The sequence below is a fragment of the Falco punctatus genome (genome assembly GCF_963210335.1).
Source record: "Falco punctatus genome assembly, chromosome: Z".
Taxonomy (NCBI): domain Eukaryota; kingdom Metazoa; phylum Chordata; class Aves; order Falconiformes; family Falconidae; genus Falco; species Falco punctatus.
Genome location: NC_137586.1, coordinates 63,879,038 through 63,904,916, shown reverse-complemented (window position 1 = coordinate 63,904,916; position 25,879 = coordinate 63,879,038). Strand labels below are relative to the sequence as shown.

The window sequence follows — 25,879 nt, the reverse complement described above, 5'->3', positions numbered from 1 at the left end:
TTTCAGAATTGAAGACAGCTTTTCAAAGTTGGACTTCCTGCTATGGCTAATAAATATAAGGAAAAAAAAATGCTTTCTCCTTTCCACATTTTGTGTTTCAGTGCTGTTTCCCTTCCCTTCAACAGTATGCAGAAGAGTGTAACAGATCACCAGGTTCTGAGACTCTCCTTTTAAGACTTCGCAATCCAGAAGATAAAGACAGTGAAAGATTCCAGTCACTCTGAGACTGACCATAAATGAGAAAAGTTGGAAAAACAAATTGCACGTCTTTGAAGTTCAAGACTCTGTTGCATGACTACTGGTTTTAAGTGCAAAGTTGCCTTTGGTAGTTGTGACTGTGCTGGGATTAGACTATACAAGGATTGAACCCTTACAGAACAGATGTTAATTCCCAAAACAACAGGTATGAGGCTTGCTGATGTGCTCAGAGATGTGACACTGAGAAATAAAGGCAAATGAAAGAAGTTAGGAGGAATACACTTGAATGAAAGGAAAAAAACCCAGTCCTAACTTTGTGGGTGTCATTGCATTATACTCCATGAAGATGTGTTAGTCAATGTAAACCCTAACAAAAATATCCCTACCTTTTCCTCATGAAGCAAACCCTGCAACACACAGTCGAGCACAGAAATTTCAGTTGGATCCATCAGCCTCAGTAAATGCCACCAAATCCTTCTTGATGATGTCTGGAGAGAAAGAGGAAACAAACAAACTAAGTATCTGCAGGAAACAGGGCGAATTAAAGGAAGTTGAAAAAAAAATCTTTTACCTGCACTGCCAAGTAGGAACAGATGGTGAGATCCGAGGGGAGATAAACATTAAAGACTGGAAACCAAGCAATTCATCCTGCCAGATTTCAAAGATCCAGTACAGCTGAAAAATCTAAGAACCATATAACAGCAATGTTAAACAACAATAAACAAGACTATAGGGCAGGTAAAATGGAGTGAACATGCTGAGCAGAGGGAGTTGAGTGCTTTCGACAACAAGCCCATGAAGGGTTCTTGAAGTCAGATTGCAAGGAGTCACCAAGCAGAAAAAAGTTAAGGGAAAGAATAAAGAGAAAAGGCAAATTGTGTGGTAAAGTACATGAAACAAAACCAGTCTTGTGTTGAGGTATTGAGCAATCTCAGCAACCACTTCTAAAAGCTCAATGGAAAAATAGGGTCATTTTGAATTTCAAGGCAGTGGATAACTTTAGAACTATTTTTTTTACAAAAAAATAAGCTCTCTAATATAGATCTACAGACAGTAAAACAAAGAAAAGCTGTTTGACAGTGCAATACTTGGCTTCACATAACATTTTTCAGGCCCCTTAGGCATAAATGTTGGCTTCCTGCTACTAAATTCTTCTGGCCCATGGAGTACAGATGTCATAAAGGAAAGGTCCAAATTTTTCAAGGTCCTCACACAGCTGCCATTTTGCTCAAAGAGCAGGATTTCTGTATCAGAGCCCTCCCTCTAAAAGCTCATTAGATAACCTGAAAAGATGCCCTGGGAAGATCCAAAGGTATTAAGAGGAGATTGTACATATGGTTGGAAACTTTGCTTGGCACTGAACAGCTGTAGCTACTGCTTTTTTTCCTCCCTCTTCAATTGCTCTGCAATCCAAAGCAGTTAAGACTCCAGCCCTGGGGGCAGAGTCCAATTGTACCAAACAGGAGGGAGGTCTCACATCCAGCCTGAAAGCCCTGGGTCAGCGGCACCAGTGAACAGTTCCGCTCAAGCCAGGAGTGCACACCAGCAGTTCCCTTGTGAAGGACAGCACTAGAGCATCATCTGCACACACAACATGCACAGTACAGAGAACACCACTGGGAAACAGGAATGTTTTCACGAGGTTGCCTTAATAAGTTTAATCTCAACACATAAATCTAATGTTTGAACTACACCTGCTTGGACTTTGTTAGATTACTAGCATGCTTTAGCCAACACTTGGCCAATTGACACAGTTTACCTGAGCATGAAAGAGCTTTCTAACTCATCAAATTGAACTGGCATGGTTGAGACATTTAGAAGTTAAGAGAATATATAGAAGGAAGACATAAATACAGTGCAGTTCCATAAGACCTTCCATTTCCTTGGGAAATCAAGTTAAGCAGTTATAATTAGAGGCATGCAAAGGCCTTCTAGTCTAACCACTGGAGTGAATATCAGCTACGTTTTAGAAGTCTTAAATATTTGTAATTGGAAAACAGGTTCATGATAAACAACAAAAATAAAACAAAAATGTTGCAGACTGTCTTATTCCCAAATGAGACTTCTTTCTGCACCTTAATTAAGCAGATGGCCAAACTTCAGCCAAATGGCATCTTCTGATTCTAGCACATCCCTTTTTCCAGGTTCCTTACCCTCCTTTTCAAACATCCAGCTGTGCTCAGGTATCAGGATGTGCTTAGGGGCAATCTTCAGTGTCCTCTTGACACAAATAAATTCTCTTTATGACCAGCGAGATCCCTGTCATGGATGGCAAAGACAGGATTTCGGATGCTTTCTGGACCGTTGTGGTGCCACAGAAAATTGATCAAGAGGAGCACAAGGCAATTCTCTGTTGCTGTGCCCAGGAATCCTTTCTCCTTTGCTTTACAGCACCTAGAAAACTCTCCTGTTCTGATGCTCATTTATTTTGTGCTTCCCTCCCTTGCCTTATGAATGGTTATAGGGTAAGCTTTGATATTGTGTCTGAGCAAAAAGATTTTGGCAGAAGTTAATATGCCTTGGGCAGAGAACAGATAAGCTTCTTGACCCCTCCCTGCAGTGCAATAGTACGGCTGGGAATTTAACACCTCTGTGAAACAAGCATGCTCCAGAGTCCACAGTAATATTAAACATTTATTAACAATACTCCCTTAAGCTTCTAATGAAAATAAATTTACTAAGCAATCAAAAATCAACACCAGTCCTTGCCAAAATATAAGGAAAGAAAAATTCGGCTGGAGTCCCTGGGATAATGTTACAGATGTTTGTTTTCTAAATGTCACTCTCTCTTCCTTAATTGGCTTTTTGGTAATTTTCAGGAGATTATGCACTCTCCACTCAGTTATGGAGACTCTCGACTGAAGCATAAGAACCCACTGGTGAAATGGTGGAGGACAACCTGATTTCCTACCTTTTGCCTTCTCCCAAGGCATGATTTTTCCAGAGTGCTGAGGGCAATCTGCCCTGAAAGGCTATTTGGCAGAATGGAAGGGGCAACCTTGAGGCAGGAGACCTGAAGTTACACTTGCCATCAAAGAGTGTAACTTCCCATTTGCAAGCTGAGATAAAAAGACTGGTAACACAAAAAAAACCCCTGGGAATATTCTGGTTAAAATGGATTGGTAGCAGCTAGCTGAGAAAACAGGTATAGACAGAAAGTCTTCTCCTCTTAAAGCTTTGTGCTCTAACATATATGACTTGTCTGCCATGTTAAAGGCTTGTCTTAATCACATATGCGGAATTCTCTTTCATTGTCACTGGAGGCTTCTCTCCCTTCACTCTGCAAAGTGGAAGAGAACAATGCCACCTCCTGGGACACCCCCCCCCCCCCCCGAAAGTCTTTTGGGAAGCCTATAAAAAGCCAAATTAGCTACCCTCTTTTTGTAACACATTTTTCTTCTGAGTCCCTTTAGTCTCCTCTGTTCCATTTTTAGCCTTCTTTTATTGTGGACTGAGCAGCCCAAGATGAGCAAAAAACTTCACTACTGAGGAAGAACGAAAGCAAGCTATACTTATAGCTTATAAACTTATATACTATAAATAGAGGTGATTTAATTATTCTGAATAGCCCAAAAAGTTAGATCAAAGATGGGGAATTCTGTCCCTGTGGAACGACAGATTTTAAATGGTATTTAGGCAACAGAGTCATATATAAGCACTGGAGGGGCTTTTAATGCTAACAAGGCTTCAGTGTTCAGATTGCTCGTTACGTATTTTCTAACTCTCCCTGAAATCTGCCTATCTACTGCTTTTCGTACCTAAATAACCTTAAAAGCTCCAACTTCCCTGTGTAGACAGAATGAAGAACAGCATCAGTGTTGATGGAATTTGTTTGTTTGTTTTAATTTATTCATGTAAGGGAACTATCTATCATCACCAGAGCAACTATGCACAAACAAAGAAGGCAGTCATAAGCAGGCCTTCTTGAAATATAGCCCCGTGTGTATACGTCCACCATGTACACACGTTCACCACCCCAGCTTTTTTACATAAGCCTGTTTGCATGAGAGAAAGCAGCAAGGAAGCTGTAAGCACTGCGTAGAGCAAGTTTTTCTGGCACACAAAGAAAAGAAAAACCTTTGCTGAGGAAACACTCTGGCATCGCCTCCGCCGCCACCTTCCTCCCTTTCCTCGTGTGTTGGTTCCTCAGCCTCTGCTTTAGATTACATTAAAACTCCAGGTCTGTAAATGGCCTGGGGGAGGAACGCGCTCGCATTTCCTTCTTCTCAGGATTCAGAATTACAAATTAATCTACAGGAAACAATTGCTTGAGCAATTTAGAAATGGTGTGGGCAAAACTCCACACATGTTCCTTACTGTAGCAAGGAGGAAAAAAGGGAGGGAGAGAAGCAAGAGAATAGCAGGCAGCTATTGTGCTACTCCCTGCCAAACTGTATTGATAGCATTCATTTTAGGTTCTTAGCAAGGTTAAGCATGATAATTGAAAATGTTCATAGCATTACAGTACTAATGCAACTGCATTGTAGCTCTACATTTGGTTCCAACATGATGAAATTATCAGCTATTTAACAGCCTTTTTATGCTATTCTGACTGGAGTACTTAAATCCATACCATAATGCAAATGCAACGCCTGTCACACTTCTCTGTTAAGTGAAGAATAGAATTCTATACTGACTTCTAAAAAACACTTTCTCGTGAGGCAGATACCTTTTTCTCCCATTATAGAATTATGAAGGCATCTAATAAATAAATAAATGTATTTTTAAATCTGGCACCTGTTGAAAATATTTGGCTCATAAACTTGTAACAAAAGACACGTCAAATGAAAGATAGAATTACACTGGAAAGAAAACATTTTCTGTCAGCACAGCCTAAGCAAGAATACTCTTGATGTTTCCCACACCACAGCTTTGTACAGGTTTATTTATTTTGTGTTGTGTACTGTGTGGGCAGCATAATTTGACATAGTGAGAAAACTAACAATTTTATGCTAAAGCAGATTTCTCAGAAAACTCCAGTCAGTTTAGAAATCCAATCCAATGCAACAGAAACCTCCAAAAGGAAATGTAGTAGTAGGCAGAATGCGTAACAGTTGCCACTTCACCTGATCCAAAATACAAATGGAGAAAGTAACGAAGATATAAAAAAAGAAGAACCCTCATCCTCCAGCCCCTTCAGCAACGTGGGGCAGGTATTCAAAGGGAATTCAGGGGCTATTAGGTACTTGTTTTTCACAGCGTTTTCAAAAGTCCTGAGTAGCTGGGCTCTCACAGCTCTGGTGTCTAGAAATTCTTGCTGAAGTTACAAGGGACTTAGTTTTAACACTTTTTCAAAGCTTATATTCAACTCCTGAAGTACATACAGAAAAAGAGATTTTTAAAAAGAACACGCTCACAACATCAGAACCAAAATCATCCTTTGCTTCTGAGACTTTATCAGACTAATAAGCAAAATTAATCTTGTACTCTACTAAATCAGTAGATATCTTTTTGTTTAATATTCATGGGAAGAAGCCAGATGGTAAGAATCACATGCAACAAAGGCAATGTGTTTATTCAGGGATTTATATACCAGAAAAAGTGACTGAGGAAGGGAAAAGCAGAAGGGCAAGGCCCTAAGCACCTAGGAAAACAACAATTAAGGTTTCAGGAGCAAATCACTGGCTGCATCTGCAGTACTATTTTTTTGTGAGGTTTTGAGGTTTTGAATTTAATCCCTTGAGCTTCCCCACTTACTAGGCTTTGCTTTGGTCCTCACAGTGGTTTTGGTGTACTTGAACTACATTCCTCTCTGAGGAAGCTGAGCCAGAAGTTCCACTGCAGGTGCAAACCCAATGATGTCCAGCCTGTCACAGGAACATAGACATCTGAGTCAAAGATTGGTGGTTCGGACAACTTTGAGCCATGTGTGATGAGAATATTTGGTTTGAGGAAACAGACCAAATTTAGTCTGACTAAAAGCCACAAACCACATAAGAAGCAAATATTAGGAACTCGGCACCAGCTATATGAATCTGTTGCTCCACTCCAGTTGCATCAAATTACTGTTCACTTAGGCGTAGCCTTTATCCTTCAAAATATACATCTTCCTTTTCAGGCCTGTCACCTCTAGCCAGAGTTAACCAAGAGGTTTCTGTGTGGACAGACTTCCTAGCCTTCTACTGCAGTTTTCATTTGTAAAGTTGATCTTTTGCTTGGATGGACAGTTTTCCTTCGTATATCTGATGTGTACACCAGGGAATGCAATCAGGAGATTTCTATTGATTGCTCTCAAGCAATTTAGTTCTGGTCATGGTTGTACTGGATTTGCAATTATACTGAGGAGAGGTATTATTGACTCTGCCTAGTAATTACCAGGCTGACATTAGATTCTTCTATAGCTGAAACTAAAGTACATCTCTCTGACCAAGTTGCCATAATGAGATGCTGATATTTTTTTTCCCCAAGCAAAAGCAAGCTTATAATTTTGTCTTCTAAGCACCATACAGAGGGAAATTTAACAACATATTCTTTTAAAGAGAGTTATGTGTACTTACAGCAGAGACTACATTTAACCTTAATTAGAAAAGGTTTGGGGATTTGGGGTATTCTCTAAGTGCTAGTATATTTGTAGAAAAGCACTGCCAAAGCGTATGCAAGCTAAGGGAAGTTAGATCAGCTGTTATTTGAAGAAATTTAATAGCATTAGCTGGACTTCTCTGGAGGCTCGTCCTACATGCTTGGAGCCATTGTTATCAGCTATAATGCTTTAAGAATCATACTGGCAGTCTTGCCCTCTGAGCCCAGTGATAAAAACAAGAAACAGTGTTAGAATTAGGACTTCAGGCATATACGTGGCCCCGTTTCTCACACAAACTGCAGGACAAACATATTGTAGCCTGTAACAACTTTTTTTTTACGGTCATACCAGGACTTCTAAGTTCATGCTGGCATGTGTAATGCACATACACGGTTTACCAAAAGTTAAAGTAAACCAAAGCAAGTTAAACCTCTAGATACCATTTTTGCGTCACTCATCATACTTTTCCACAGAAGCTACAAAACCCAGAAGCTGACACTGCACATGGCTCTTCCAGTTTCCTTATTACTGTTTACTTTGCAGTTACTGACAACAGTACTTCTGAGGAACAACAGCTGGTATATCAAGAAGTAATCTCTGTTTCTAAGTCACCGTCCTCTTTGTACCCTGCCATGTAAAATATCTGAGTGACTTATCTGCTGTCTTATATGACCAGCTTCTGGCTAGGTTAGAGTACAGGCAGATACAGGAGAGTCTGGAAGTAGACAAGGGCTTAGAGGAAAGGTCCCATGTGACTGAAAACAGCAGAGGTAATCCCTACGCAAATCCAGGCCAGGAAACACCACTGCAGAGATGAAAAGTCCTGGCAACCACAAACACAAATACACATATCAACTACTCAAGAAAACTCTGGCTGCTTCAGTCTCCCCACAGCCCCATTCTGTCAGCCAGAGTACATTAGGGTACAAACACCTTCTAGCGTCTCATAAACAAGGCAGCAGCACCTATACCTTGCATGCAAGTGCCAAGCTATTTTGTTTGCTCACTCTTGTGGTCAGGCTTTAGGGATTTCTCAAACGATGCAGAGATATTTGGTCTGTCAACAAGCAGAGCAGGTGGATCCTTCTGGCGCCAGCCCTGGATGTGGAACTAGTTGTGAATGCCTCTCTGGAGCACAGGAAACTGGTGACAGAGACAAAGGAGGTCCTGCAGAGAGCAGCCCAAGAAGCAACTAAGCTCCAAAGAGAAATTTGGCAGGCATGTTTGTTGTTATTTAAGTTAACTACAAAGGAAGCCCCAGGGAGGGGGAAAATAGGGAGCAGATCCAGTGTGCACATGTGCTGTGCTAGGAGCAGGGTAAGAATGCCAGTTTCCAAATGCCTAATGTATAGGTATGTGTATACAAGAGCACAAACATACAGAGGCATAACTGCTCACTGTGGTTTCCTAGAGCCAGAAAGCAGCTTATTGTCTCAGCCTCATATTTGGTGCTGCCTGTGACACAAGCTCTGTTGATGAGAACATCAGTACTGTGCATTGTGTTTTGCAGAGGACAGCCTGATTTTGTTGTTAATTTGGTTTACAGTGTTTAGTGCTTCTTGTGGTGTTAAGGTTTGTGTGTTTTTCCTGCTGTCTCTGTACTGGAATAGGAATAAGCAGACCAGGAGCTTCTCAGATTGCCTTGTTTTGAGTGTACACTCCCACAGACACTCATTGTTTGTGCAGAGAGCACACTGATATTTTGCAGCTAGTCCCTAGAAAAGCCAAAAATTTAAGGCTGTGTGCATAATCCTAAACCATGCTTTTTCTTTCTTCCTCTATGGTCATCTCTGTGAGTATGCAGAGAAAAGCTGTTGAGTCTGTCATCTCCTTGGGGTAACATTTTCCAATGCCCTTAAAACAGCTTTTAGAAATAGCTTGAACAGGAAGGAATCTACTTCTCATTGTAAGTCAACGGCTATGTTCATACTAGCAATTTTTGTGCAGTAGCTGAACTGAAACACTAAGGCACAGCAATTGTAGCTGAGCTCTTTGCATGTCCTTTATGATGGGGTGCAGTGCAGAGTGGGGAGGAGATAATTCAAATTTAAATACTTGAGTGAAATACTCAAGCCAGTTCTGCTTAAAGCTGCTAATGTAGACACATACTTCAAGATCTTTATAATCTACACACTTCAGTTGTGTTAGAATCCAAGGTCAATTATAAGTGTCTGTTTGCACTGTGGAAAAATAGATGAAGTGGCTACTTCTTGTAATACACAACTGGCTGCTGCAGTAATCCTAACAGTAAGCAGAAGGGAGCACGAAGATTCTCAGTGTTTTTAGTAAGCAGCAGCAGGATGCTAATACTTACTGTTCCAGGAAAGCAGTAACACAGGAAAAGGTTATGGGACCAGGGATGATCACCAACCTAGCTGTTCTAGTAATTGCAATCTAATTAATAAATTTAATATCTTATCATGTTTTTACACTATTGTTTCTCAAGTAGCACAATGTAATCTTGTTTGCTTGGGTTTCTTTTTTAACTCAAAATACATAGGTACCCCACATTGCAATACTATGTCTTTTCTATGTTCTACCTGAGCAAAGTTCTTGAAATTCATTTATGTTACTTCCAGAATTTAACATGATTGAAACTAATTTTACTATCATTGTTAAATGTACTGAGCTCACATGAAGAGCAGTTTTCCAAGGCTCATAACCCAGCTAAATCAAATCCATTTTTTCTCTGGAATACAAAAAGTGCATGTCTTCCCATCATGATCTCTTTCACTGACAGGTTTTAACTTTCAGCCTCCAGCTGTTTTGGCTGGAGAGCTGCTTGACACAAAATAAATAAACAAATAAATTCAAGATTAAGATAATGACTAAAGTGTACTCTCTCTATTCTCCTCTGGTTTCTAAACAGCTTTTCCACAGACTTGCTCCTCAGGAAATAACTGCTTTTAATGCAGAAAGTGACCCTCTCAAATGCATAGCACTCATTGTCGTACTTGAGCAATTAAAAGTGTTTAGGCTAATTTTATCATAGCCTACATTAATTACAAGACAAAATCTTTATGCACTTGATGAAGTACAGCAAGAGATACTATTGGTATGATTTTACTCACTGTTGGTCAAGAATATAAATAAAATACTCTTGTCTTTTTTGCTCTAGTGTCCCAGAAAATCAGCTATGGAACAGTTCAACACAAATGCAAAGCAATTTCATGAAGACAACTAGAAGTTAAGCAGAGAATTCTCTTCCTGACAGCCTCTTTTTCTTCTTTCCCAATGCAAAGACAAAGTACGGGTGGTGAACAAAAGCAGGAGTAACTGGAAGATCCTAAAACCAGAGCAGCTCAGAGTAGCTTTGCTACTGTCACTGGCAAAACCCAAGGAAGGGAGGAGCTTGAAGCTGCAGAGGAAATTGGTCCTAAACAGCTTTCAAAACTAGGAGCTGGCCAAAGTGTGGTGTGTAGCTGGGAAGGGCTGTCCAGATTCTCTTAACTGTTTATATGTGTCCTGAATGTCACAAGTAGCTTTTCATATGACCCTTGTCTCCACAGGCAAGATTTTCAATTAGAAGTAGCACAGACTTAAGATTCAGGACTTGCTGATATAAATTCACACTCAATTTCCCTCCGCTTCTTGTCATATTAACAACACAAGAATCAGGATCTCAAACAATGAAGCCAGTAGTCACATTTTTTTGCCTTCAGTTATATCGTCAATAGCAAAGCAGGTCCCCATTATGTAGCTAGGATTTTCTTCTAAAACTTTTGGTAATTTTTACAGCTTGATCAGTAAATCAAATTCTGTTCTGAGCTATGCCGGTACACCTCCATTGCCACTTTGCTGTGTGCCTGGCAAGCTACGCAGGCTTACAGAAAATTCAGATCAAAATGTGGATGTAAGCAGGAAAAAAAGAAGAAAATTAAGTCTGCTTTCCAGATTTTAACTTGGTTATACAGGCAGACATATACTTAAATCTCCCCACAAAATTGTTGCATGTAGTCATTTCATTGGCTGTCTGGTAGTCACCTATCAGTCATATTAATCTGATTTTCAAGTTTAACGAATGCTTAACCCTTTGAGGTTCTTGTTCTGTGACCTAAATACATCTGTATCATTGAGACAAAATGCTTAAAACAGCTTGACAGTAGTCTGAACTAGCGGTTTTCTGTCCTGCTAAATTATCGTGGTAGATTTTTAGATACAGTATTTCAAAAGAAAAATACCATCCCAACCCCTCTGATCATCTCCTAGGAAACAGTTGGGGGGGGCGGGGGGGGGGGGGGGGGGCAGGAGTTGGAGCCAGACAAAAGGGAATCTGACAAATGTCCAATTTACGTTCAGATATACATGTGCATTCATATCTAGTTATACAGATGTGAAGAGACAGATCTACGCACAAGCGCGCATACTTCAGAAAGAGACAGAAGACATTTGTGGATTTAGTTACCATAAATGTTTCTAAAATCAACCGCTGAGTTAAGTTGCATTTAGTTGTCACGTGGAGAACCGAGAGGCCAGAAGTAGGCTGAATCCAAAATGTGGCTCTTGTCATAAAAGCTCAACTAGGCAGAAAGCTGGGAACATAGCAGTTGACAAAGATAGAGCAGAGAGCTCCACGGCTTATCCTTAATTAGGTGTTGGCACTGGTTCTTGTCAAACAAGGGGAAGGAGTGTATGCTGAAGCACACTGACACACACAGACAGCACCAGTCGCTGCTGGAGAGAATACAAAGTGCATTCAAGCTGGCATTGAAAGGGATTTAGATAAGTACTTGAGGTAACAAAAATCGAAAAAACGAGGATGATAGCAATGGAAGCTTTAGATGAATTGCAACGGAGTGCACCTTTATTACAGCTTATCAGTCTCCAGACAGCAACAAACCAGCCTTCCTAGTGCATTTCTCTTCTTGGTCTCCTGGATTAAAGGTCAAAGTAACTCAAATTTATATGTTCTGTCTCTCTTGCTGCTCACACACATTCAGCACATATCTTTGTGAATTGGTATACCAGAGATGAAAGCTTCAGCTCCTTGAATATAACAAAGGCCTTTTCCTTTGTCAAAGAGGCTCCGTTTTCCCCCTCAAACAATTATCGTCTGGAAGAGGTTGCAAACAATATGATATTAAAAGGTCACAATAGTGAATGCTGGAAAAAATACACATCTGGCATTGTGCCAGTTCCAATCCTTCTTGTCTAGAATCACTGTTCTATTTTACAATCATTTGACATATTCAAATAGCTAATATGTGAGTTTATTAATAATACATATAGGCAGTATCCTAACATACACAAAAGCTGTGTGTTTTCACAATGTGTATAAGCACTTCAAGCAATAAGCTGTGCACATTTAGCTACCAGATGGTAGTTCTTATCAGAGATAAAAGCACATATATGTTACTATAACTAAATCCTCAAAAAGAAAATTATAAGAAAAAATACTCTCCACATCACAGCTTACATTATCCATCTACTTAGGCAGAAAACAGCATATGCTTTACTGCTAGGGAAATGCTGTACTTCAGAAAAAAATACTATTTCAAAGGGGGGTGTGTGTGTGTGTGTGTGTAGAAATCCAGGGTGACAGATTTCATATGGATGGTCAATGAAAGGTTTGCTTGCTGTAATAATACTAAAGTGCGCGTGTTGTGATTAATTTATTTACTCTCTGAACCACACACAACATGCAGCAGAAGATGCATCCATCTTAATCCTTCATCCATTTCTATTTTTTTAGCAGCACATGAGCTTCATAAGAAGTCCAGAAGTAAATATTTTAGGGACATACTTTTCATTGATATAACATTTTGGGAAAAAAACCAAACCAAACAACAAAAAAAAACACCCCACCAAAACACCACAAAGCAAAACAAGTATATTTGATTACTAAAAGCAATAGAAACATTACACTACATTGTCCTTATGACCCAATCTACATCTGTTCAGAAGATTATTAGGAATTCACAGGGTTTTTTTTCTGTGGTTGATACTTCTTTTGTCTCACATTTTCGATTAAAAAAAACACAACAGCTCCCCCCCCCCAAAAAAAAAAACCAAAACAAAACACCTAGAGTGCAGAGGTTTACATTTTCACAAAAGACAAATCTCCTCCTAGAATGCTGCATAAACAACTGTGGATGAGCAACCTTAAACACATTTTGATCCAAAGCAAATTTAAAGTGATGCTCCCCCCCCGCCCCCAATTTTGCAAAGGCAGAGAAGCAGAAAGTGGCTTCAGCGCTGCTGCCACTGGCAGTGGCGGGGGCTCCGGCAGCCACTGCCAGCGCTGCACTTGTGGCGGGCAGCCAAGCAATCTCCGTTTCCCAATGAAGCCCTGATTCCATCTGCTCTAGCAGTGCAATATATTCCACCTCAGGTCAAAAGCAGGGAGCCAGCAGTATTAACATTACACTAATCTGCAAAGACATTTTCACTAGGCTAGATAGGCTAATGTTACACAGAGCTTTTAAAGGCTGCGGGGATAAGGAACAGCAGTAATTGCCAGGGGAGGAGACAGTATGCAGAATGTAGTCCAAGATGACAATAGATAGAGCATTGTCAGAACTGAATAAAACAATTACTTGCTGGGGAGATTACAATTTGAATATGTATACGAGCTCACAACCAATTTCATCTTTCAGGCACTTAACACTAATTGCAAAAATATTTTCCCTTAATTGAAAGGAGAATGCTTCAATGTCGCATTTGGAAAAAAAAAAAGGAATATGGAAATAGGTCAGTCTCCGCGCTACCTTCTGTAAGAGATAAACCTCAAGTATTTCAAAGCAACTAAGGTCCCTTAAAAAGGAAGCGGACATGCCTTTTGTTTCTGGAAATCAATATACGCTACACATTTTGCAGATATGGTGGAATTGTGATCAAGCACTTCTGAAATAGACATAATTATGTTTTCATTATTACAAGTGCTCAGGAAAACACTACAGCAGCACAAAAAAAGTAGGTTAACACACATATTTGAAATTCACTATTTGCAACCAGGAAAAAAAGAAAGAAACAAACCAAAAAACCCAAACCACAACACAATTTTCAGCTTCTTCCTAACAGGTTTCTAAGAAAATAGTTCACGATTCATGCCTTTAGGCACATCAGAAACCATTAAGAAGTACATTTCTGGAAGTCATAATGTATAAAAATTCAATTTAGGCTGCTAGAGATTTTCTTTTGAGATCTAAGGAAAAAAATATTTGGCTGGAAATGAACCATCTGCAAATCCACACAATTAAGTATATGACTATGTTTTAATATACTTGAAATCATGTGGCACTGACATGAAAGATAACTTAAATGATAGAACAATAGAGATTCAGTAGATGGAAATACATTGTTCTTTAATTAAAAAAAAAAAAAAAAAAAGCTAAAAATCCATCACAGTAGTGTAACATTTCTCAAATGAAAGTACAGGCTTCATTTGTATTTTGCTGGTTATTAATTTCCACCCGTCTTACTCTTTTATCTGCATCTTAATGAGCAGATGTTAAACAGTTACTTCTTTAGCAGACCTGATTATCATCTCAGAAGTTCACCAATTGTTACTGTTTTGCAAACAGGATTTTGTCCTCATTTGTGAAACAGAGGTCTGCACTTCCTGCATTCGTAATCTTGTTTCTAGTTACATATAGAACACATGACATTGATGCGTGTGCACATGCGATGCCTGGGCACACCCATGCACCCCTACAAAAAGTGGCATTCCAGCCAAAGGAATGGCCATCCAGAAGATTTTTATCTGGCGGGAGAGGACTGCAGCAAGTTCAGACGAAGTGCGTTGCCTTCCACCCCCTCACCTCAGCCTTTCCAAGCATTTTGCATGCTAATCACTGCGCCCAGCATCTGCCCCTGACAGGCAGCCTGCTCAATCCGGCAGATAACAAATGTGGTCTGATGGCGGCTGGGCCCGGCCATGCCACATGCTCCAGCAGCTACTGTGCTCTGTTCCTCTGATTAAACAGGCAGCCGGAAAGAGCTTACAGAGCTATAATTGCTGCCGTTATGAAACATCTTCAGCTGTTATCCAAAGCTAAGCTGAATCACAGCAGAAATTATTAACAGTGGCTGTTTTCATGCCAGCTTAATTTGAGCTGATGCTGCTGTTCACTTAGCACAGATGAATAGGTGTGTAGGACGAGACTTTAAACAGAAATGACACCCCAATGAATATTTGCTAGCAACTGTACTGCAGGGAGCTAGGTTGAAGAACAACAGACAATTGTTAAAAGCAAGCGGATGGGGGTGAGAGGAGGAGAAAGGAGCCACTGCCATCAGTGTCTGTGCTGACAATAATTTTCCAGCCCGATGTCAGCTTTTAACAGCTAAATCATTTTTTTCAATTAGTTTCCACAAATGTTGGCAAACACAAGCTGACTTTGTGCATACACAATGGTGTGAGAAAACAACACTGCATCAAAGGTGGCCAGAAATGCGCTACTCCGCCAAACAGGCATTAAATTTTAATAGTCTGCTTTCATTTTCACTGCAGTGTGCTTCAAGACGATTATAAATTACAGCATTCTGCTTACTTTTGACTAAATAAGGCATGTTTTAGCATTTGATTTAGAAGTAATATGTGCTTGACATATGAAACAAATCTTGCAGATGTAATTTATCACATGGTGCTCTATGTTTCAATAGAAATGGCTGCACTACCTAGTCACCACTTTGATGAGTAGTTATGACTTAGATGTGGAATTTAGATAAATGCATTATTGGAGTCAGAGCAAGGCCAGGATTTACCTGCGACCTTCAAAACTGAGGAGGCACTCCTTGTGTTTGATTTCCAGAACCATTAATCAAATACCTCATCAAGGCTCAGAGAGATGGGGGCCCTGAGTACAGAGCCTTTGTAAATTAACTTTACTGAGGAACCCCCACAGATTGCAGGTGAACAGTCCTTGACCTCCCTGCTTTGCACTCCCACCTCTGCACATGTGCTTCACATACCCACAATTAGCCCAAGTGCAGTGGGAGAGACCTGTGGAGACTGCTGAACACGCTCGCTGCAAACCCTGAAGCAGATCCAAACATAAAAAAGAGCTCCTGCCAGCAGAAGCAGATACAAGGGGCCCAAGCACAGTTACTGATTTGGCACTAAAAATGTGCTCAATTTTGTACGAGGTTCAACTGGTGCCTGAACTATTTACACATAAACGTGCTGGTTTGGCTCCTAACTGCTACTAGTGACCTGTTGTCTTCTGCCTGCAGGAAGAGAAAGTTACAGTGTAGTAGCAGAAGCATCAGTGAATGTTTTAGATTTGTCTTTCTTATCAGTGACACCTTAGAGATAGCAACTCCAGGCTTGGTAGCCAGCTCCAAAACATCTGCTTGATTTTCTGCTGTCTCTGAGGTCTGCCTGCCTACTGAAACAGGTAAAGATGCCTCTCATGGTTGGTCCTTATGCAAATGGGAACAGGAGGAATAAAAGCCTGTTTATGGATGTGGGGAAGAACAGCATGTCCAGAGATGTTCAAAGTCTCTTGAAAGGCCAAAATTTTGATAGCCATAAGATCTGCTGTTCCAATGAGGAGTCACCCCTCATTCTGACCACTTTCCCTCTTGAATATGTACCTTGTCAGAGCACTTAACTGTATTGGCATTGTGGTTTTAAAGAAATATAGACTTAATTTATATCCTAAAATGTGTGTTTATAGGTAAACTACCAAACGGTTGCACTGACATGATCTAACTTATTACAGCTAGAGCTGTGAGGCTTAATTAGTTTGTAAAGCTTTTGAAACCTTTGGATGAAAATACTTTGGAAATGCTAATTGAATCTTGTTCAGATTGTACCAGCCAAGAAGGCAGACTTAGAGACTCCTACTATATATTCTGTCAAGTAACACCAGCTACAAACAGGTTTCATTTTCAATGGTCTTAATAAAAGGGATGCGTTGCTTTTGAAAATCGGATAACATCCATCTGTTGCACACAAATGAAATCTGAGCAAAGCTGTGAGACCTGCCCTTTCCAAATTGTTTCAGAAAGAAAGGGATCACAGCTCTCCAGATCATAACATATTGGGGGGTGGGGAGGTTAAAAAAAGCAGCATACCTTTTACAAAAGACAAATGGACAAAATACAGTGCTTCAGGTCAAAAGCTGTCTCTGTAAGGTAAAGGCAAATGGATCATCTTCAGTGGGAAAGAGGAAAGGTTCACATCGATCCATGTGAGTTTTTGAGGTTTTTTTTCTCCTTCAAGTTCTCCAACTTTTAGGAACAGTGCGGTGCAATGCATTGTCTCATTTGTAGCTTGACAACTGGGGCCAAAAGCAGTGGGAAAAAGGATTAGAAAAGGTAAGCTGCCAATGTTTCATGCTCTGCCCTGTCTGAGAGCCTCTATAGGTTGCCTCTTATTACCTGCTATTCAAGACCCTGTGTTTGGGCACGGGAGTGGCAGGGGAAGGGGACAGGCAGAACTCACTTCCCTTTCAGAGCAGGCAGAAATAGCATCTGTACATTTCCTCCCCTGTGTCTTCATCCCAGCAGCTTTCCCTGTTTATTCTGCTTTCTAAATAGACCTTGCAGCAACTTGCCCATTTAGAAAGTTTCACTGAGGAAGCTCTGTACTTTTCAGCATGCTCCAGCATGTGGGCAAAAAGCCACAAAATTAAGAAATGTGACCTTGAAAGTAAGCAGCAGCACAGGAGAGTGAAGGACCTCCTTCTCTGTTTGGTACCTTCGTAATTCTGAAAGATAGAACCAATGCTAGAACATAATGTAGAGGCAATAAAGGACACCTAGAAGAGTAAAATCCTTTTGGATATGGACCTTATCATTTCTTCACAGTATCAGAGGATTGTTCTTTTAGCAGATAGCTGTAGCTGTGGCCAGTGGGTATGTTAAGTGTGTAAATTTCTCTTAAGCTTTCTACTTTCCTATGGAGAGAACAAAAAGCAGAACAAACTAAAAGAGCTATTTGAAATGTAGTTTTGCTAAGAGGAGAAGCCTTCAAGGAGTGGGATTGAGGAGTATGAAGTTTGTCTGAAACTGTAGATCCAAGTTTTAAGAAGCACTCACAAATAAACACTTCAAAGAAACCCAGAGTTACATACTATATTTTAAATCAGATCAGGAAAACCAACAGGAAGCAAATAAAAGTAATTGAAATTATAAACCAGATAGCTGAGCAAGATATGTTGCAGGAAATCACCTTCTAGAAAGGCAAATCCATCCCTCTCATCAAACAGATTTCTTTGAGAATAGCAATAATGTAGTTGCTTTAGATATGATTTACTTGGGCTTTGAAAAAGCCTCTGACAAAATACCTTACAAGAGAATTGAGAGTCTCTAATGGCAAAGACTGAAGGGTTAAAATACTGCCATGAATCAGAAATCAGTTGAGAGAGAGAGAGAGAGAGAGAGAGAGAGAGAGACTAATGGTCAGTTTTCATCATGACAGGTTTGCAATGGGATTCTTCATGTTTCTGTGCCGAGATAAGACTCTGTTCTCTTTATTAATGTTCTGGGAAAAAGGGTGGGAAAAAATTTGCAGACAGCACAATTATTTAGATTAGTCATCACTAGAGAAGGTTAAGAAGGTCCAAAGGGACCTTACAAAAATAAACGAATAGGCAGCAGGGCTACTTACGTATGAGGTTGACAAATGCAAGATAATGCAGATAGGAAGGAGTAATTAGAAGTAATCAGACTAAATTAATTACAAACATCTGGGCACCTCAGCAAACACCACAATGCAGGACTCCACACAATAGAGCCATTGAGAAAGCCAGCAACATTTTAATGCCTCTAAGGTGTTTTCCTAGAAGGCACGGATGGATGGGGACAAATTAACAAACTGCCAGATCATACCTGCTCACAAAGTCTGGTCAAGTTTCATAGTTTAAGGATGGGAGAGGACTGTCTTTCTCCCCTTTCTTCTTCAAGCACCTCCCAAGTCTTTACTCATTAGGGGAAGCTATTTCCAGAACCTAAACAAGTATCAATCGTAATTTAACACCTAAAAAAAAAAAAGTCTTAGGAGCCATGCAGGATTCCAACAAGTGTAATTAATGTCAAGTTGAGTACAAAGTGGTGTTGCCCTCTTGCTGCCCTCTCCACCTGCTGCCCGTCTGGTGTTGCCCCCCCTGCTGCTCCATCCACCTGCCGGCTGTTTGGGACTGCTCTCCAGCTGCTGTGCCCATGTGCTCACCCGCATCCTCAGAGGCATCCCAGGCACGTTGTGCTCCCTCTGTGCCCTGAATGGCCTCAGATGGAGCCAGCACTGCTGCATGACTGCACGGATGAGCACAGGAGAGCTGTCAGGGGGTGCAGGGAGGCAGAGGGGTTGCAGGTGTTGTAGGTAATCTACTTCCATCCAGCAGCACCAGCAAAGTTGCTCAGGTGATGGAAGGTCTGAGGCAGAGAATTTCTTGTTCCTCACCCACTTCATTGGAAAGGGAAGGAAAGGTCCCTGTCATAGGCAGACATGCTGGTAAGGATTTCAAATATCTAGGCATCCACTTTGTGTCTGTTTTCCAATAAAGAAGTTGGAATACCCAAAGTATCCTTAAAAACCAAAGTTAGCACATCATGGTCTGCTTCCACTATGGATCAAAGCGATCTGCCACACTACACCACTCATTTCTCTGCTGTCAAGAGAAGGGAAAGGATGATATCTTTTTCTTTCACATTTCAAGTTCTGCATTGTATCAGTGAAGGAGAGCACAATATCAAGTCACAGAATGACCTGGCCACACACAAAGAAGTCATATTGATAAAAATGGTTGAGGGATTTCTACTAAGCTCTCCCTCTATTTATACACCCCCCCACCCCCCAGTTTTACCACGTTGGAACTTATTATTTTTACTTCAAAATACATTTTCTTTCAAATTTACAGTCAAATGCTGGTATATTTTAATTTAACTTCTTTTACTAGAATATTGGCATACTGGAGTCCCTTGAAATAACTGTTGATAACCATGATTAGTACCCTAATATAAACACAGTATTGAAGAGTCAGTGTGCATAAAAATAAAATATAAACCTTTTGTTTTCAATGAACATTTGTCCTCAGGGAGGCAAGGTCTCCTGACTGTTGTCACTCCTACTGGAAATAAATGTAACCACACCATCTTTTTCTACATGCTATATGCTTTCACATATTATTTTTTTTTGTCATGCCATAACCTGAATATGCAATATTTTCAGCATGCCAACAGTATTCCCATCCATTTGACCTGAAGCTCAGCTGGGGATAAAATACTGAGTTAAAAAAAAATAAAAATAAAATCTAGAATGGAAATGAAAAGTACTTTCTGGCTAAAGCACTTTCTATCAGTCAGTGTGGACAACAGGATTTAGAAGAGTGTTTTGCTGCATCCCTAGGTATTTTAAACCATTGGAATCACATCAGATAAGACTAAACAGTTACAAATATCTCAGATGGCGATTTTACGGATACAGAGACCCTTGTAATCTCCAGCACATCCTGTCTATCCTAGGCCTAAAGCTACTCAAAAACTGGGCTATACTACGCCATGCCACGTTACCTAGGTGTGCTTCTCTGTACTTTATAATCTGTGTTAATTTCTGGTTTACTTCCAGATGACACCTACAAGATTACATCTGATTTAGGCACAGAAAACAGGGACAAATGGACTTGTTAGCTTGTCCTCCAGGTTTGTTCTTTTTAACCACGCTTGCCTGTTGCATTTTTTGTCTGTGCCATCCATCTGTTCTAGTTGGAAATGGTATGTAGGAAAAACACTTGGGACTCTTGTTTGAAAATAACACCTGAAACACAAAAAAATTAAAAAAAACAGAACAGAAACATAGGGTGGGTTAGGGTCAAACACTGATGAATATCCATACTGTAGGGAAACTGGAATCTCAGTCACAGATGGACTGTTGTCAACAGCATTTTTAATATTGTGTCCAATAAGTCTTCTTAAAAATGGCCCAAATGATGTTCCCAAAGAGGTAATCAGTGTTTATTTCTTTGTCTTTATTTTTTTATTTGTTTTCTTAGGGTAGACAGATGCTAAAAAGCTGCTGCAAGTCTCTTGTTTTGTTCTGACATTTAGCGTTATGTGGGCTATTCAAACTAGTAGCCCTCATGTTTACGTATGGGAAGGTTAGAGGTGCTCCCTGTCCTCAGTGCAGAAAGCCAAATTTATTCACCCTGAGCACACAGTGCAAAATTTAAACATTAGTGCAAACTTTTGCTGATGGAAGAGACAGTTTTCCTTTGTGCAGGAAGAGTAGGAAACCATTTAATTGACTTGGTTCTCAAAGCATCGATTAATTTACTTTTTTTTTATAATGTTTTGACATTGGAGAATATAAGTTTCTTGTAAATCAAATATAACTTACTTTTTAGACCCTCTTGCAAGACAGAACTTTTCCTGGAGTGTTACAAAACATTTTTTTCCCAGGTACTAGTATTACACATGGCCACACACTAACAGGGAAGAAAAGCTTTGGGAAATGTTCCTTGTTCTTTTCTTTCCTGAATTTATGGTACAGACAGAAACACAACTCCTGAACAATTATTCTCAGGTTCTAATGGAAAACAAGACCAGTAGATATTTACAGGAAGGTATTACAGTCAAAGCATTACAGTTTGAGGAGCTTTCTTTAATGCTAGGGGATGAACTACGCTTGCTGCTACTTTCACTGACTTGAAGAAAGGCTAGACAAAGGCATATTCTTTTAAAGAAAAGCAAGTGTCTTTCTAGCTAACAGTCCTTTTCCTCCTTTCGTTGCTTATGGGGGAGGAATTTCTTGGAGCTGGATTAGTTAGCCTTCCCTCTAGTACCCAGCATTGGTAGAAGAAAGGCAAAGTCCCTGGGCAGGAAAACATCCTCCTGCACACTCCTCTCTCAGCGCTCCTTCATCTTCCCGGCTGCCACAGCTTGCTGCTTAGCTGCTGCCCTCAAAATGTGATGTGTTCTCACTCAGTGTCAAGGATGTGCAAGGTATACCCAGCCATGCCAGAATTTGTATTTGCCATATGTATCACACATCCTGCTCCACAGCAGCTCCATGAACCATGCTGGCACTGCCGTTCACCTATGCAGTAGGTTTTCTGGTTAGCACTAAGGCAGGGGAAGGTCACACACCCCAGTGCTGTCAGATTAGTGGCTCCAAAATGGCAATGCTTTTTTAAAATATGCCAGACATTTTTTCCAAATCAAGAAGGTGCAGAACTGATGTTTTTGATGTAAATGCTTGTGATCCAAAGCCTGCAGCAAAGCACACAGTTTCTAAAGTTTTCTGCTGTCCTACTTTGCTAAATGACCTACTGAACTGAAGGGAGCATTTTCCTAGTCCACCAATAGCAGCTGGTTCCCTTTCCCTGCCTCCAACTCTTCAGTCATTTTACTGACTTGAAGTTATGGGAGGAAAATAAATGTCAATAAATGAAGGTCTTGGCATCCATTCCGTGTGTTATTTGCTAGTAGCACTAAAAGGGGGAAAAAAATGGGACTAGGCTAGGCAGTCTAGAGGGAAATTGTGGAAATGACTTGTAACTAAGAAGAGGTGACCCTCTGCATAATTCATAATCATTAGTCTAAGTGACACTTCTGCAGTATGTGCAGTAGTGCTCTCCAATACGACAGGTCTGAGCCCAAATGGCCCACTCAGCAGCAGTCCGTTTGTGATCAGATTTCCCTGAAAGGCAACTCTCAAAGCAACATTTGCTCTGTGTACATGTATATGCATGGTTTTTTTTTTTTAATTTTTTTCAAATAAAGATGCTGGCTCAGCTTCATCATGTGTGCAGTTTAAGGGTTGCTCAAGTGATTCTTTAAAACTGCATAAAGGCAATTCTGCTGTGCCTTGGAGACAGCATTGCTGTAATGTTCTGTGCATACATCTGCATGATTTCTCAAAGCTAATTCAAATTTAATGCATTGGTAATTCCTTTTCTGCAGAACTCACCCAGCAGTAATCTGAAGGTTACAGAATGATCTTTCAGATCAAATAACACTTCTAAAATAGTATAAACCGGGAGGTGAGATTATAATGGTAGAATTAAGACTTTCAATGAATCACTCCACCTTCCTTACAATCCTAAACATAGTATCCTGGTGTCAAAAGTATTTTTAGAAAGTGCAGTGAAAAGAAAGTTATAGTGGTTAAACCGGCTACAAGACAGTTTACAGCACTGCATTGTCAGAGGGAAATTATGACAGAGATTTGAATCAGTGGGAACTTTAAAAAACAGGGGCATTTGTGTGTTTGGATGTGCTAATGAATTTGGTTATTTATGTAATTTAAACAAAATATGAAGACTACCAACTGTTTATAGAAAATGTAAATTATTCACAGTTAAATTTTGATGTAAATTGAGCCTAAGCAAATGAGTAAAAAAAAAAAAATTACACTCCTCTTGCAGTTTAGACATCACAGTACTAATGGACCATTAATTTCCATTTCATCTAGGCAGGCACTTATGTAAAACGTTACCATGTTGGACCATGCCAAAGCAGCAAGTTAAATGGTTTTACTTGACAATGACCAGTTCTACAGAGAACAAATCTTTCTGTTTTCAACAGCCGCATTGCAATTTAGTCTTACTTAGCTTCATATTTGACCATCACAACAAGCAAGTATAAGGATATAATTGGATTCCTTGAACTCTATGACTTTTTCCTATGCTGTAGCTGGATCAATACAAACATGTTGCACCCAGCCTCTGTGGCTTAGTTATGAGATACAGATGGCAAGCTGGAAATAAAACCAAAAACAGAGTAGTCATGAGAAATACATACTTGAAGGTACAAAACCTAGTTGTTTTTATTTTGGGCTGTGGTCCCTTCTTGGATTTATTTTAAGCACTATTTATTTGCAGTTAAGTCCAGAAGATATTCCACAATGCCATCCTCAACCGTTACTAAATATCCTGAGGACTGGCCTAGCCCAGTTTCTTCACTGTCCCCCATGTATTTCGACAAAAGAGAAGAGGCGTCTTTCCACTACCTCAGCTGTTTGCTTACTGCCACTTACACTATTTGGTCTGTGGTGTACTTAGGGAAGAGACTGTGGTCATATTGGACTACTGAGAAGAATATTTAAGAGGTCAGCATCTCTCACCATAAAAAATTTTCTGCAGTCTATACCAAAGGGACCTGACTTTTCAAGGGAGGCTAATTTCAGCTGGCTTCTGGATTAACACTGTGGAAACAGAAAAGACTCTTTCAGCTGAAAGAAATAAATAAAAGATGGGTCAAACCAAGATCCAACACTGACATGGAGTGTTCTATAAATTTCTAAAAAGCATATTTCACTCTAGGCTTTACCGCCACACCTCAGAACAAACACACCTACAGATGTGTTAAAATGCACTCATTTTAACTGAGAACAACATGACTAAAAATCCCTCCTATCCAGTCACTGAAACAACTAGTGTTTCCAGGAAGTGGCCTTTTTTGGCAGTATTGATAGTGGTTTCCAGAAAAAAACACATTTGTTTCCACTTTAAAATGACATTAATAACTATAATAACAACAATAACAACAACAACAATAAAAAAGGTTTCCAGTAACTTGTGCCTAATCCTGCTTAGAAAAGAAGGAAACCTCCTCCCTGATTTTTAGATAGTCTATAAAAAATAAAGAGGAATATAAAAGTAAGAAACTAACATTCCTTTCTCCTCTTTGTAAGTCACTTTTAAAAATGGATGTAATTTGCATGACAAACATTTGATATTAATTATTTGCCAAGCTCCATATTGTGTGTGGTTTTTTTTTTTTAAAAAGACATTTTATTGTATGAATTGTGAATGTCGACAATGACTTATTACCTTGAACAAGTTTAAAAGGAAGGCTCATATGATTCCTTACAGCAAAACTCCTATGACAGCTGCTCCATAGAGTCAATTACACTGCTGTGTGCTCTCAAGCAGACTTATTTTTCATAGTCAGAATGAATAAGGAACAAGGTGAACAAACACCTCCGTAGTGATTGAGGACTGACTTTCTTTGGTTTGCAGCACCTGAAATAAAAGAATCTTGCCTAATGAAGTAAAAATGTTTATCACTGAGCAATGCAGGGCAAGTGTTACTACCGTCATCGCTAGAAGAGTTAACACAGATGTCCTGAACTGTCCACCAGTTTTCAGACTCGACCAAACCAGCAAAATAACAACAAAAAAATAATTGTTTGCAGAAAAAAAATCCAGTTTAAAATACAAACAAAATCCACTTTATGCCAAATCCTGATCTGCACCACTTTGACACACCCCTGTGCAAAAAGAAGGTTCAAAATGAAAAGCACTGCAAATCTGCCTTCTAAGTAGAGCTCAGTGATGTCTGAGCTCAGTAGATAGAAGAGAAGACATGCTAGGTCTTTCCATAAAGAAGCCAGAGCTCCCTCCACCACCGCCCCCCACCCCCCACGCCACCCCACCCCCACCCTGCCAAGATCCAGAAAAGTAACTGGCTATCCCCAAAGGCTAAGTGCTAGAGAACAGCAAGCTAAGTTTTAGCATAGGAACTACAATTTACATATGGCTGACTGCTTATCAAATGGAACAATCATGGTATTGCAGATCAGGTAAAATTCAGTGTTTGCAAAACAATTTTCAGATGGTCTGTAGAGGCACCAAGGCCGTGTACAAAATGAAACCATGGATACTAAATAAGCAGTCCCTTCCCTGATGTTTGTTTTTGCTCTTTGCAAATTTTTATATTAAATGTGGAGGCTTGCTTAGTTCTACAGAATCTCTGTTGTCAGGGTTGATCCATGCTGTCTGATCCACGCTGTGCTGGTCAGATATACTGTTGTATGATTAGTGTCCTGGTGATTTACTTAATTCATTAACAATCCTTATATTTTTAAGATGAAATCCAGGCTACTAAGAGCTATCTCTGTTCTTAGAATTCTACAATCTGTTAATCAGACCATATTTTGACTCATCTGTTCTTTGGATGATCATTGTCTCTTTAGATTTGCTCTAAAAAAGAACAGAATTTAAAAGAAGAAATTTCATCTAGGCAGAAACAGAAGGAAGAAAAGAAATGAAACAAGTTTTTTCTTGATGCACATAGAAAATGGTTGCATAATAAGAAGTTAGGTCCATGCAAGTTTAAATACATGCTTAGTTTACTCGGTTTAGAGAAGATAGAGATGGTAGCATGTTTTAAGGTTTTACAGACCTGGGAGAGTTACACCATAAGACAAGCCAGGCATATCTTGTACAAATTATCAGAAATGAAATACCTATTATATCTTATATCACTCCATGA

The 25,879-nt window shown here is 39.8% G+C and overlaps 1 long non-coding RNA gene across 9 annotated transcripts in view; it reads right to left on the bottom strand.

Moving 5' to 3' along the window:
* The window catches only part of LOC308056820, a 124,816-nt gene that overhangs the window by 70,958 nt on the left and 27,979 nt on the right, over positions 1 to 25,879 (bottom strand). For 4 of the 9 annotated variants that reach the window (XR_013924977.1, XR_013924978.1, XR_013924979.1 and 1 more), the window contains exon 1: positions 1 to 25,879. This exon is cut by the window's left edge; it is cut by the window's right edge and continues 13,853 nt beyond it. This is a non-coding gene — a long non-coding RNA (uncharacterized lncRNA). The other 5 variants (XR_013924984.1, XR_013924982.1, XR_013924983.1 and 2 more) reach the window with 5 other exon arrangements.